Here is a 15,689-nt window from a genome sequence, read left to right on the forward strand (position 1 = left end):
GAGAATTTCTCTGAGGAGGAAAGTGAGGAGATTGATAATGAGCTTCTCATTGACTCTATTGCTGCAGAAAACAGAGAAAAACAATTGGAGGGAGGAATATCTCCAGAAACTATATCATATGATAATATTGTGGTCAACGCTATGTAGATCATACCCAGTGTTCCACTTGTCAGAGAAAAAACATCTTATCTGGATGCTGTGTTGGGGTGACCTTATGTCACTGAGCTGGAACCTGATGATATCTCATGCCAGCAAGTGCCATCGGTTTATTCTGTGCAATCTCCTGACACTTCTGAGGAAGAGAACATGGAGGTGATCCCTACTCCACCTATGGTGGAGGAAATGGAGGTCAGGATGAGCTAGAGAACTGCTGGGGATAACATGGAACATATGGGGGTCCGAGCTGAAAAATTGACCAAGAAGAGAAATCTTCAAGGTAATGAAACATTTCCTAATTCCAACTCGTTTGAGATTTTGTCCAATTTAGAAATTGTTGATACTGCTTCAATGATGGGGGTAGATATCCCTGACAACAACTTTACTGTTATTGATGTGATTAGAGAACTGGAAAAATCCAGAGCCAATATAGATGAGAAATCTGAAAATATTGAGAAACAAAAAGATAATATGCTATTTATTACCAATGCTGCTGGGGACAAATCCCCACTAAATACTGACTGGATAAGGGATGGTGAGGTGGATGAAGAGGAGTTTACTGTTGTTAGATCTAGAAAGAAGGATAAGAGGAAGGTTAATGTGGTAATTTCCAAACCTGTGACTAGAAGTCAGAAAAACAAAGTGTCTTTTGATGCTGGTTCGACCATGCTTCCTGGTAAACCTAGCAACAAAAGACAATCCCCCAAATGTAAGAAAAAATGATTAGCCTCTTCTGGAACTGTAGGGGAGTGGGAAAGAGGGGTATGGCTACTTGCTTATCTGATCTAATTAGAGATTATTGTCTAGACTTTGTTGGTATTCAGGAAACAATGAAGAAGGATTTTTCCTCTAAATTCTTGAGGAAAATTGATCCACGGCAGTATTTTGATTGGAGGTGGATCCCTTCAATAGGCAAATCTGGGGGAATTCTTTGTGGTACTAAGGATGATACTTTTGAGGTTAGATCCTGTGTGACGGGTAAATACATCATGAAGCTTGACTTGTGGGATAAGAGGAAAAAAATGCTATACTGTATTATGGTTGTGTATGGTTCGGCTCATGAAGAGTATAAAATGGAATTTTTGACAGAGATGTCTAATATGTGTGGCACCACTACTTGCCCTTACATTATGGGGGGGAGACTTCAATATTCTTAGATATGCTAAGGAGAAAAATAAGAAAACCAGAATGAGTCATGCTACTGATCTCTTCAACTCTATCATTAATACATTCGGTCTAAGGGAAATTGACATGAATGGTGGTATATACACTTGGTCTAATAATCAACAAATGCCTACCCTTGCAAAATTGGACCGTATACTTATGTCCAGTTCTTAGGAAAGGCAATTTCCTTTGACCTTTGTCAGGAAACTAACTAGAGAGATTTCAGATCATAGTCCTTTGATCTTGAATACTAAAGATTTTATCCCTAATACATGGCATAAGAGAGATTTCAGATTTGATCTTAATTGGCTCAAAAACCCTGAGTTTATACCCTTAGTTGCTAAGGTGTGGGTGAAACCTGTGAATGCAAAAGATCCCATTGATGTCTTAAATATCAAAATGAAGAGATTCAAAAAATATTTCAAAGGTTGGGGATCTAACTTGTTTGGGAAATCTAGAAAGAAAAGGAGAGAGCTTAGAGAGGAACTTGAACATCTAGAAAAACTAGAAGAGACTGATGTGCTTTCCCCTGAGTTATACTGTAAAAAGATTGAGATTTTGGTAGAATTACATAATCTGCTAGTGGAAGAGGAGATTGCATGGATGCAAAAGTCCCATGAAAACTGGTTGCTGAAAGGGGATAGTAATACTGACTACTTTCACAGAATAGTGAACGGTAGAAGGAGGAGGAATACTATTTTCTCACTTAGCTGTGGAGATGAGATGATAGAGGGAACAAAAAATCTGTTAAAACATGCAACTGAGTTCTATAAAGAACTTTTTGGACCTGCAGCTGGAAATCTATGCAAATTGAGGGATGATATATGGGAGCCAAATGAGAAGTTGACAGATATTGGCAACTTCATTCTTACTAGGCCCTTTTCTGAAACAGAAATAAAAAATGCTCTCTTCTCTATGAAACCAAATAAAGCTCCAGGTCCAAATAATATCCCCATTGAATTTTTCCAACATTACTGGGAGATAGTAAAAAACGAGGTAATGCTCCTGTTTGAGTGGTTTCATGACAATAAGCTAGATGTGCAGCGCTTGAATTATGGAATCATCACGCTACTACCTAAAGTTGCTGGTGCTAATAAAATTCAGCAGTTTCGCCCCATATGCGTGCTGAGATGCATTTATAAACTAATCACTAAGACGCTTACTATTAGACTAGAACCTTATGTGGATATCCTCTTTAGTAGACACCAAAATGCTTTTATTAAGAAAAGAGATATTATGGATGGAATCATGTCTTTACATGAAATTCTCCATCATACTTGTAGTAAGAAAAAAATCTGGGATCGTGTTGAAACTAGACTTCGAGAAAGCTTACGACAAAGTTAACTGGGATTTCCTGTTAAATTGTCATAAGATGAGGGAGTTTCATCCACAATGGATTGAATGGGTAAGGAAAATTCTGGTAGGAGGCATAGTCAGTGTGAAGTTGAATGACGAGGTGGGGCCCTATTTTCAAAGTTCGAAAGGGGTGCGCCAGGGAGACCAATTCTCACCTTTCCTCTTTAATTTAGCTGCTGATTGCTTGACCAAAATGGTGATTAAAGCTCAGCAGAATGGCTTGTTCAAAGGGTTAGCGTCTGATTTGATCCCCAATGGGGTGGCTATCTTGCAGTATGCATATGACACGATCCTGTGCTTTGAAGATAATCTTAGAAATGCTCTTAATATTAAGCTGCTGTTATATCTCTTTGAAGTCATGTCTGGGCTGAAGATCAATTTTCTAAAGAGTGAAATCTTTTCGATACGTGCTGATGATACTACTATGCAAAAATATGCTGAGATATTTAATTGCCAGATAGGTAATTTTCCTATCAAATACCTAGGCATGCCTGTGAGCTATGATGGTTTGAAATGTAGTGATCGGGCCTTTGTAGATGACAAATTCATTGATCATTGTGAAAATTGGATTAGTGAAGCTCTCTCCATGGGGGGGAGGCTGATTAAAGTGAACGCGGTACTATCTCATATTCCTACCTTTTACATGTCTATGTTTCTGCTGAACAAGACTACCTTGGAAAAGTGGGACAAACCCTGAAGAAAAATTTTCTGGCATAGAAAAGGAAAAAAGAAAGGTTACCATATGGTTAAATGGAGCCGTATTTGTCGATCCAAAAAGAAAGGGGGTCTGGGTGTTATAGACTTGAGGAAATAGAATATCAGTCTTCTAGTGAAATGGTGGTGGAAGCTTGAGAAAAAGAAAGGGCTCTGGACAAGATATAGTTAAGGCTAAGTACTTAAAGAAAACTTCGGTTGTTGTGGTTAGACACAAGGCCAGTGACTCACCTTGCTGGAAATCACTCCTGAGAGTGAAAGACCTTTATATGCTGGGTAGAGGTATTAAGTTGAACAGGGGAGATGTGGCTAGGCTCTGGCTTGATAGCCTGGATGGTAGAATCCCCTTCAAAGACAGATTCCAACTGCTCTTTGAGACTTGTATTGATCAAAACTGTACTGTAGACAATTTTAAAAATCTCAACCAGATCTCCTCTTTTAGGAGGAGGATGTCTCATGAGATGATGAAACAATGGGGAGAAATGAATAAAGAGATGTTAACATTGAAACAAAGTGATTTGCTAGATGAGGTTTATTGGAAATTGGATAGTTCGGGCAAATATAATACAAAATCCATGTACACATGGCTAGAAAATGATATAGCAGGATCTAACTTTAAGTGGATCTGGGACGCTAAACTTCCTCTTAAAATTCAGATATTCCTGTGGCAGATGGCACAGAATGCCATCCTGACTAGGGACAACATGAAAAAAAGATTATGGCCTGGGGAGCCTTGTTGTTCTTTCTGTGACAAATTAGAAACAGCTCAACACCTGTTATTTTTGTGCCCTGTTTCCAGGGTGGTGTGGAGAACCATAGGTTCCATGCTTGGAACCGATTGCTGCCCTAATTCCGTTTGGCAATATTATGCGTGGATGTATAGTTTCTTACCTGGGCTGGACAAAATTTACACCATTGGCTTGGCTGCTATATGTTGGGTTATTTGGCTAGCCAGGAACCGAGCCACTTTCGAGCTCAAATGGATTAACTCTCCATTTGAAATTGTATTTACAGCTTGTGCCTTCTTGATGTACTGGGCAGGTCTCCAGAAACCAGAGATAGGAGAGATGGTGAAAAAAGGAGCGGAGATGCTGAAGGAGAACACAACACAGATGATGCTGCTTTGCGGTCCCACGATTCCAACCAGGGACGGACATGATGGGAACTGAGGGAGAAGTCGCTGTGGAACATGATCAGTAAGTGTCTGGCGGTCTTGGCGAAGAGTAGAGCTGATGATGCATCCTGGAGTGCGTGCTTGAGGAACCAGGGGTGGTATACTTTCGGTCCTTGCTATGGGTGTCTCTGGTAGTCTTTTCTTTTGGGTTGCTTTTGTTTTGGTTGGTGTGGCCTGGTGCCTGATGATGGAGTTTGTAAGACTTGTGATACTTCCTTTAGGTGTGCGTAGTGCGGTTTTGGGTGACACCCAGGTTTTCGCCCCATGATCTGTTGTTCCTGATGACAGGCGCAGATAGTGGGTTTCTTGGTGTTGCTCCGAACTCGCTTTTCCTATTTCTCTCTTGCCGTGCTGGTTTCAGTTCCTGAGACGATGTATTTCCGTTATGAAAGTAATGGAAAGGGGAAAAGCCCGGTACAAAAAAATGAATCATTTCCTGTTTGTTCTGCAGAAATCTGTACATAGCTTCAAGTCGAAGGGGCACAATCTTACTCACATAGGACAAAAAGGAGTTTTTTTGCCCACGTCCAGGTTGTGGTAATGTAGGCATTCACTAAGTTTATATTGCATGACAACCTTTTTGCTTCTAATTTTCAACAGCGGGATGAGTCTATAGTTGTAGTGTTCTCCTATCTAATGGCGCTATCTATTCTACCCTACCTGCTATGTTTCACTAATTTGATTACATGAACAGGCATGCCAATTCTACATAACTTAAGATGTTTTGCTGATTTCATTACATAAACTTAATGAAACTTCCTCTAACGGGATATTGAAATTCCAAACTTCTGATAGACATGTTTATTGATAGATATTCTTTTAAGAATCACGATGTGATATTTACCTATCATTTGTTTCAATTATCTTTGTTGCGGTTCAACAACCTTGAAGACGGCTACCTCTCCTTCCTCAAGACTAGCTATCGTACGACATCGCTGGAATAAGAGGATCGAAGTTGAAGAGTCGCCAGCTACTGCACCGAGCGAGGGTCCTGGAGAAGAAGTGACCAGTGCTCCCAATCCCAAAAATTCAGCGGCTCACCTTGTTCGAGATGGATGATATGGTCTTGATCCAGGATGGTGGCATGCAGGCAAGGTGGCTCTGGAGATTGAGGGGACAGCCTTGCTTTGCCCGGATTTCAAAGATGGGGAACATGGTGATGTCAGTAGGAATTGGAGGGAGCATACGAGAGGATAGGGGCCCTGTCGGTGATGGACGAGATGCTCTTGATCCGGAGAAAGACGTGTTTGCTGCTCTGTGTTTGTGCTTGATGTGTTTGCAGAGGTAGGTGAGTTTGCACCCTCACTACAATAGTGTATTGTTCCTGACCCTAGATTAAACTATTGTGGAAATTTTATGCAAGGGGGTAACAACATGGAATTGAACTGAAACTAGAGAATAAGTAATGAGTTAGTGTGAATGTGATACCATTCTAATTTTTGCAGTTTGCTCTTCAGTTCTTGTATAGCCTCTCTTATGTTGCTAGGTAACCATGGGGTTTCATCTCTCCCAAATATCAAATTGCAGCAGTTACACCTTTCTTAAGGTGGCTCCAACAAGCAAGAGGTCCACAGGCTCCTGCTAACCGTACTCCTCTGACTGCCCCGAGTGATGGCAATGATCAACCACCTGGTAGCTATCCTTTACCACATACACTCCATAATCTATAGCTATACACTGTGTGTGGTGTATTCTGAACACCAGATTCACCCCTGTAAATATCTAAACATGACCATAATATTATAATCTTCCGTTTCACCAATATCGCTTCGGTAGAGGTTGGTACTTGGTTCTTTGAGGCTTACAAGGAAAAAGCTTCCTAGCACTTGCATCACCTTAAGTTGTATTTCACAAATTGGCCATCGGTAGCACTAATAACTAGGATGGGTGTGGAAGCTGTTTTGTTATGTTGACCCCCTACTTCTTGTTGTAATATGTTTGATACTTTTCTGCTTGTCAAACATTTACTCTATTACTAATATCCTTATTTTAACAAGGGGCACCAATAGTTAGTACATGTTTCATTTAGTAGGCAGTATGATCTAATTAATTCACTGTCAGCTTCTCAGGTGGAAATCTTGCAGATCCTGCAAACCCTGACCAAGCTGTAGAGAAGCAAGAAGCAGGTGCAGAAACAGGTAATGAGAACCAACCAACAAGTGCCAGAAAGGAGAAGGAAACCCACACAGCTTGCTCGACGACATCTTGAGAGAGGTGTAACTGGTTGTTGTAGGGTTTGTCGCATTACGACGTCCTAAATGTATCTTTTCAAGGTGTCCCTCAACTTTACTTTTGGATAATGCTCCTATATGTTAGTTTTCTGGCACAACAGATAAATGAATTACGTGCCACCTTTTACAGTATTTTCATCTAAATATGGTTGTTCTATCTGTAGCAAGTCCAGTTTAGAAATTTTTAAACACATCTCTGCGATCCTTTATGACATGAAACTTTGAAGCATTTGTATTTTCACTTGTGCTCGTATAGAAAAGGCTGTCATGGGAAAGGGTATAATATGATTCTTTTATTTTGCTAATTGTTTTTTGACTTTGTGTATAGCCGCTAATAAGAAGTCCTTTGATCTCAGATGCGAGTTTTTGGACGAACCCAAATATCTTGCGTCACTGATATACATGCTGACTAGAATGCTCCTTTATTTGGTAAATAGTGTGTGACAAACTTTTTGTTAGAAACATAGATGGAGCATTAAAAGGAGAGAGGGGGGGGGTGTGCAGAAGGGAGGGAGGAAGAGAGAGAGATAGAGGGAAGGAGGATTGTGAGCTGGATTAAGGGCATCTCCAAGGCGAACCCGCAAACCGCCTACATTCGTCCGGATCACTTTGTCCGAACCGCGGAAGCCATCCAACTCGATCCTATATTGGTCCGCAGGGTGGTCCAGACGCGTTTTCTTTCGCAAACTGAAGACAAAAATGGGGGGCATTTGCAGAAGTCCGGACACCAGACATGTATGACTCTGATACCCCCGGCCCACCCAAAACCCTTTCCGGGCCACGCGCCACCATCCTCCCCATTTTCTATTCTTCTTTCTCTCCCTCTTGCCTTCACTGCTGCTCCACCACCCTGGCCGCAACGCCACACCCTTGCTGGAACTCTACGTCGGTGTCGCGTCTAGCATTGTAGCAAGGCTCCACCTCACTTTTCCTCGGTCGCCGTTAAAGGTGAAAACAATGTTGGGACGTAATATTTGAACTACTTCTGCGGCTATTTGAACGTCCGTACCCATTGTATGCGGCTATTTGAACGTTTGTACCCATTGACTGCGGCTATTTGATCGTGTAGACTTAAAAAAATTGAGGAATGCCGGATGTATGCGGCTACGGTTGGATGTCGTCATCCCGCATCCGTGTCCGCAGACTGGTCCCCCTGTCTATGCATAGATGCGGGAGGAAATTTGTGGGCTACCGTTGGAGATGCCCTAACGGAGATGGTGAGCGAGCTTGTATTTTTATGGCGAAGAAAGTAGGTGGTGAAAGAAGAAGAAAAAAAGTGATTTGGTGATAAAAGTATATGATAGGCATAATTAGTATTGAGCAAATCGAATATGTATGGCCCGTTACAACACACGGGCAATTAACTATGTAAAAATCATAGAGCCTAGATCTAGCTCTAGCAGAATGTAGCCTGCACATCGAGTTTGGTCATGTGAAGCAAAATAGGTGAGCTGGTGACATGGCACATACGCCGCCTCTTCTCTTCGTCTCCAGAGACGCATGCGCCAAAGAACAAATCCAAGACATGCTACCTGCTTCTACTGGTTTCTACATAGAGGGACTCGCTTAGATCATAGGCCAGTCGATTGCTGTCGAGCGTGCCGAGGTGATTCTACCATACTACCAGGGATTCCTCGTAATTTAAATTATCTTTTGTTTGTTAATGACTATCTTTTCTTTACATGTAAAATTTGACATGCATTATATTTATATATATGCAACTGGTACAAACATTCAAAAGCCCGTGGCAACGCACGGGCATTCTACTAGTGTTAATAGTTTCCGACCTTGTCGGCGATGAACGATGGATGTTTAGCTTATTCGGCGAGGACACATTAATAACTTCTAGCCTCATTGAACATTTTAATCATGGAAACACGTTTCTTCTCTGTTAGTTGAACACATATAGATCCTCTAGCATGTTCCTCCATTTGTTTCTTTTAAGAAAAAAGCTTGGTGGTGGAAAAGGTGAAGAATGAGTCAAAAGTCATACTGTCATGTTCGCTTCCATGCTCTAATATAAATTGTGAAGGTGACATACTGAAATTTGTTTGTAGTTGACCATACATTTCAGTTTTTCTTTGATGCTATCATTCAGATGGTCACAAACAATGTTACCATGCATGATGGGAAGAATGTTATTCATCAACCTTCGCCTCTTTTATTACATGATGCCTCTAAGCCTATTCGATGCTCGTTACAATGCTAGAAATGTCATTGATGTTTTGAGTCCTCATACCACTACATGCTAGACAAAAATATCCACTTGGTCTTTCTTGTATGAAGTAAAATTAACACAATGTGGCAAGGGATAATTCAAAACATGTTGCGTTTTGATTGATTTATTTACACTAGCCAGGTAGTCAAAAGTTCGCCAAATATTAGTTCATGCAAGAGGTTTCCTTCATTGCATTTCTAGTTTATAAATTTTCCAAAGAACGGTTTATAATGCGTCTACTCTATTTTTGTTTGTTCATAATATATTATTAAACAATAAAGTTGTACTAATTCACTTGAAAGGACATTATCACAAATAGATATTTTAATTTGTACATCATTGCTATATGTATATCTACAACCCAGTCTTTTTAGTCAGATATTTTTTGTTGTAGAGGTTAACTTGTTTTGCAAATTTGTAAGGATATTTGACATTGTAGTATTGTCATTGATAAAAATACAACTATTTATTTATAAAATTGTATGTTACTATTTTCAATGCACAAGTTTTGACTTCGATACATGCATTCCATATTAGGTGAATATAAATAAAAAATATATTCCTGTATGAGTTATTTTAGCTAAACTGTCTAGAAAATAGTTCGCATGAAACATGAAACATGGTATTTCAGTTACATATAAAAGAATCATGCTTCATGATGTTGCCTGCCCATTGGTTAAGCCATATGTGTTTAGTCACCAAGGAGGGAGGAGTTTATCATACTAATCATCATCGAACACATTATTCTTTGCTGTCTTGAGTAATTGGGCTTCTAACATCCCATGTTGCTTCCAACTCATCCCACGTTAGCCAAGAATAACTTAAGTACCTAGAACTAACAGTGGTTAGTAAAGCAAAGACTAAGCCGATGTCAGGAAAGGGGAAGGAACGACAAACCCGAAGTCAACTGAAAAAGAGACTAGATGCATTGCCTCGCTGCGCCTCGAGTTCACACTATGCAATCTGAACACAAAACAAAAAAAATAATTATACGCAGTGCAATTGAAATGGAAGGAATACATCACAAGCTACACATGAAGAATTAATACGAGAACCACATGTGTACACACTATTTCAATTTAAGCGACATGTGCACACACTATTATATCAACGCTAGAAAGCAAATTAAACGACCCCAGTCCCGCTGCGTCTTGCACCGTGTCTCTTTATATACACAACGGCCGAGGGACCACACTATCGTTCAAGACAAGCTAGTAGCAATCTAGCAAGTATCTAAGCTGTGTAAGGAACAGAGGGCGAGAGAGAGAAGGGTGCAAAAGAGGATGAAGCCGCAGGCAGCCGGTTTCTGTGCACGTAACGGACGCAAGTTATTGTGCTTGACACATACAGCCATGGCTTTGGTGCTCGTCGTACTAGCACAAGCTGCCTCCCTGGGCACCGCCGCCGGTCCCAGAGAAATCATCGTCGGTGCTGGCGTGTCCGGTAAGATCCTATATATAGCTATGCACTACTACACACATACATTGGACACGGGATAGTTGCAACACGTCACTACACGCAGGCATCATGCTCGGACATTCTATTTGGCCATTAATTATTATTTTGGGCTCTCTCTCTCTCTCTCTCTCTCTCTCTCTCTCTCAAACAACACATGATGCACGTTTGTACTACAATGTATATAATTCTTTTCAGATTTTTGGCTTCACTTTTAGTATCTAAAATGAGAATTTTTTAAATAAACTCTGTCATTTAGAGTATTTTTTATTTTGCAAAAAATGAAGTATTAATTATCATGTGCAAAAAACCCCGAAAATTATACACACTGTGGTACTAAAATGTTGTTGACCTGCAAAAGGTCTATAATATATGTTATCTGAATGGGTTTGGACCACCGTAATACGGTAAAAAATGTTATCGGAGAGAAAGAAAAAAGTGAAATCATAGTGAGTGGGCTGTTTTGAGGCCACGTAAGTAATGCACAGATGCAAGTTATTTTTTTTGCGAAGAGCACAGATGCAAGTTATTGTGCATACAACATATATATACATTACTAACCGTCATATGTATATGCTTTAGGGATCTCGGCTGGGAAGAGGCGCCGGGATAACCGACCTGGTGATCCTGGAGGCGACGGACCGCATGGGCGGGCGCATCCACAAGACCAAGTTCGCTGGGGTGAACGTGGAGATGGGGGCCAACTGGGTTGAAGGGGTGAACGGGGACGAGATGAACCCCATCTGGACCATGGCAAATGACACCGGAGGCCTCAACCTCAGGACCTTCCGCTCTGACTTCAGTCACCTCGCCGGCAACACCTATAAGCAAGAGTATATGCTTGCGCCCGAATGTGTTCCAATACGTATGATATATTCCATAACTGATTGATTAATTCTTGATGAATGCAGCGGTGGTCTCTACGATGAGAAATTCGTCGAGAAGATAATCGAGAGGGTGGATGAAGTGGCGGATAGAGGCAGCAAGCTCTCCGGTGCTTTGCACCGCAGTGGCCAGCCGGACATGTCTGTCATGGCCATGCAACGCCTCAACTACCAGTACGTATACAGTTCATCTTCTTTTAACCAGTCTGAACTTGCACCGTTGACATTTTGAAAATTTGGAGAAGGGAGCGTGGGATTGAAATTCTCACTTATACACCTAAAAGTCAGCTGATGTCTCAAGCTCACCCTTCCCACTTGCCCCTCCCTGTATGTACATGTTTCCACCAAGGTCTGAAAAAAAAACTTATCATATACCTTTCCCTTCCATTATATTTTAGTCCAGAAAGTGCATTCCATCAAATGACCACAATTATGTGACTTGAAGTAGTAAATAATGAAATCCATATGTTTTAGCAAATGGTAACCACCGCAGCCTCCAAGAGCCAAATTACATATACGAAAGAGTTATGAAAGCACCACTAGTTTTTTTTTAAAGAATATTCTTTTCACACATGTGAATCAATCCGGTTTGTCCCCGCAACGTAATATTAACAAATATACTGTTGTTCGACGACCACTTATGTACGGAATTATTGGTTTTATTTCATCGACGAAGAAGGAATTATTAATTTATCGTTGTCCAACTATATATCTCCTTTTATTTTCCGGTGAATTTAATTTGTGCAACCTGCGTCTCTGGTATGCATTGCAGTACGCCTTCAGGTCCTGTGTCGCCGGTGGACATGGTGATCCATTAGGGCATCTCCAGCCGCGTCCCTAGAAAGGCCTTCCCAGGCGATTTTTTCGCGCCGGCGTTAAAAACGGCCCAGTCGCGTCTCCAGCAACCCGATTTTCGTCGGCCTGGGCCGAAAACAGTGCCGGCGGACCCAGGTCGAACCCGGCGCGCTGGGGGACGTCCGGGGGCGCCGGGGCGAACTGTTTTGGCGCGAAACAGCCGCGGGCCCGCCGCGTCAGCGACACGGCGCCTCGTCTTCCCCCAACGGCCTCGGTTCTCGCGGGGAATCAATGCCAAGGCTGCCGCCGGTCAGCCTTGTCATTGATTCCTCACGGGCGGCGCGTCACGGGGCGGCACGCCGACGCCTCCCCTCCCTCGCACGCGTACACACGGGTGCGGCGCGGCTATATAGCCGGTGGCCTGCACTCGCCTGTGCCCACACCAGCCCCGCCCCTCGCCGCCGCCCAGCTACTCCCTCTCCCTACCTCTCCCGAGCGCCGCCGCCCAGCCCCTCCCTCTATCTCTCTACCTCTCCCGAGCCCGTCGCCATGGCGGAACGCTACCCTGGAGACGAGGCGGCGGCCAACGGCTTCGGCCGCCGTCCGCTCCGTGAACAGGAGTCCTGGCTCCTGTTCCAGGCGAACATCCCGGCGCCGCCGGACATGCGCGCCGGGCCGATGGGGTGGAGGCTCAGCGCCGGGGAGTGCCCATTCCCCCGTTGCCTGACGCCGTGGCGAAGCCGAAGTACTTCGCCGAGGAAGTCGAGGTCGTGTGCGCCTCTCTCACCGACGCCCAACTCTCCCTCCCCCAGTACGCCGCCAACAACCACGCGGCTTGGGCGGCGTATTTCGAGCGCCGCCAGCAGCAGCGCTTGGCATCCATCAACGGCGCGCCGGTGGTTGGCGGCCGGCAGAACAGCGAGGGGCGCCACCTGTGGTGGGGCATCCCCGGCAGCACACTCGAGGGCGTGCTGACGTACCTTGAGGGCGGCAACGACCCGTCGTTGGCGTACCCGGCGAGGGCGGCCGCCCCGGCGCAGCACCGATGCGCCGGGCCATGGGCGCCAAGGAGGTTCGGGTCCTCCTCCTCTTCTTCCTCCTCCCGATCTTGATCGCACTCCTCCGGCACTCCGGCCCTGCTCGGCGTCAAGGCCGAGCCCGCGCCGGAGACGCCGCTCGGCCGGCGCACTCGCAGCGCCGGCATCGTCATCAACGAGGGCGGCCGGCGCGCCTACTCGTCGACTCCTCCTCCGCGCTTCGTCAAGCCAAAGACGGAGTCGGGGCTCGCGCCGGTGAAGAAGGAGCCAGCTGCGCCGGTGACGACGGAGCTCGACGACGACGACGCGGCCCTGGAATGGGCGCGCAGGGACTCCATAGCGATAGAGAAGGAGCGCGTGGACAAGGCGAAGGAGCGCCAGCGCGCCGCCCTGCTTCGCTTTGCGGAGCGTCGACGCGGCCGCGATGAAGGCGGAGTCGTCGTCATCTGCGACAGCGACGACGACGACGACGATGCGCCGCCACCAGTCCGCCATGGCGACGCCGGGCAAGGGTCCAGCAGGGGCACCCGCGTCAAGGAGGAGAAGGCCGACGACTACGATGGCGGCGACGGCGGCGACTTCAGCCCATTTTTCCTTTAGATTAGTTTATGTATATGTGCTATGCAATGAAAATCCACGAACTTTGCCGAAATGTGCTGAAATTTATCGTGTTTGGCCGAATTTTATCGTGTTTAAGCCGAATTTCGCCGAACTTCTTTTATTTTAAAACGTGCCTGGGGGCGGTCCTGGGACCGGCGGTTGGGGACCAACTCGCCCCCAGGCCCAATTTTTGCGCCGGCTCACCCCCAGGCGGCGATTTTAGGCGCCCCCTGGGGAGCCAACGGCTGGAGACAGCCATTGGCGACGTTCAAAAACTTCGGCAACGACGTCTACTTTGTGGCCGACCATCGTGGAGTCCGTCGTGTACCACACTGCTGAACAGTACCTCAAGACAGACCGCAAATCCGGCGCCATCGTCGACCCGCGGCTCAAACTAAACACGGTGGTGCGGGAGATCACCTACTTACCAAACAGCGTCATGGTGAAGACTGAGGACAACAAGGAGGTGTACTAGGCTGACTATGTCATAGTTTCGGCTAGCCTCGGTGTTCTGCAGACTGACCTCGTACGGTTCAACCCGGTTACCCGGAGCTGCCTTGGTGGAAGATAATGTCCATCTATCAGTTCAACATGGCCGTGTACACCAAGATCTTCCTCAAGTTCCCTAGGAGGTTCTGGCCAGAGGCGCCTGGCAAGGAATTCTTCCTCTATGCTAGTGATAGGCGAGGGTACTATCCGGTATGGCAACAGTTCAAGGAGTACCCAGGGTCAGACGTGTTGCTCGTGACAGTTAGCGACGACGAGTCGAGGAGGATCGAGCAACAATCAGACAACCAGACCATGGCGGAGGCGATGGAGGTGCTGAGGAAGATGTTCCCTGGGAAAGATGTGCGGGACGCCACCGAGATCCTCGTGCGGAGGTGGTGGTCCAACAGGTTCTTCAAAGGCACCTTCTCCAACTGGCCTAGCGTTAACCGTTACGAATACGACCTCATTCGGGTACAACTATATATACATCTTCCCTGCATTTCACTCGCCCTACACTTGTATTAACATGATTATTTGTATTTTCCTTTTTCCCAGGCTCCCGTTGGGAGGGTTTACTTCACTGGTGAGCACACGAGCGAAAAGTACAATGGCTATGTCCATGGAGCGTATCTTGCAGGTAAATTCAGAAGTTCTTCTCATGCTCTGCATTGTTAAGTGCGTTTTGTTTTTCCTTTTCAGTTTCTATGAACTCCTAAGATATTCACATGTGATGGGTTTTACCTAGGTATTGACTCTGCTGACATTTTGATCAACTGTGTCAAGAAAAATATGTGCACTTACAATGTCAAGGGAAAGCATGACTAATCCAAAGGTAACTATTCTAGCTAAACGGTTCTTTCCTACTACTGTTTTGAACCCCAAAAAATAAGCTCAAGTGTTGCCTGTCCTATATTTTTTTCCATCTTATTTTTCGTTTCCATTCCCTGATAATGGTATGACATTTTCTTTCATGTTGCAGGTTAACTACAAGGGATGAAGTACTAGAAGTTGCATGTTAACAAGTTGCTTTCCTCGTAGGCACACTTCATGTTAGGCAAGTCTGTTCAAGTTAGGTCGGTGTTTGTTACAGCTACACCTTAGGCAATATTCTCTATATGAAAACCAAGCCATGTAAGTCATCCACACAAAAAGTGTGGTGATAGATCTCTTTGGTAGGCCAAAGCGTGACTAATAATCGTGCATTTAAGGTTAGGAAAACTTGGCAAATATTGTGTGGTAAACTATGGCAAAGTTAGCTTAAAACTAAACGGGCCCAAACCGAGTCAAAGCGCTGCATTAATCTGGTTTCCATCACTATTGGTTACTTCTTGCATCCTAAAATGTAACTCATATTTGGATTGTCTTCAAGTCTAACTTTTTAAAGTTTGGCAGATTTGTAGAAAAAATATAACCTCT

General features: G+C 44.5%; 1 pseudogene; it reads left to right on the forward strand.

Annotated features, from left to right (window-relative positions):
• Positions 1–381: 381 nt before the first annotated feature.
• Positions 382–15,098, forward strand: LOC119316139 (annotated as a pseudogene).
• The last annotated feature ends 591 nt before the right edge of the window (positions 15,099–15,689 follow it).

The sequence above is a fragment of the Triticum dicoccoides genome, chromosome 6A, assembly GCF_002162155.2.
Source record: "Triticum dicoccoides isolate Atlit2015 ecotype Zavitan chromosome 6A, WEW_v2.0, whole genome shotgun sequence".
NCBI lineage: Eukaryota > Viridiplantae > Streptophyta > Magnoliopsida > Poales > Poaceae > Triticum > Triticum dicoccoides.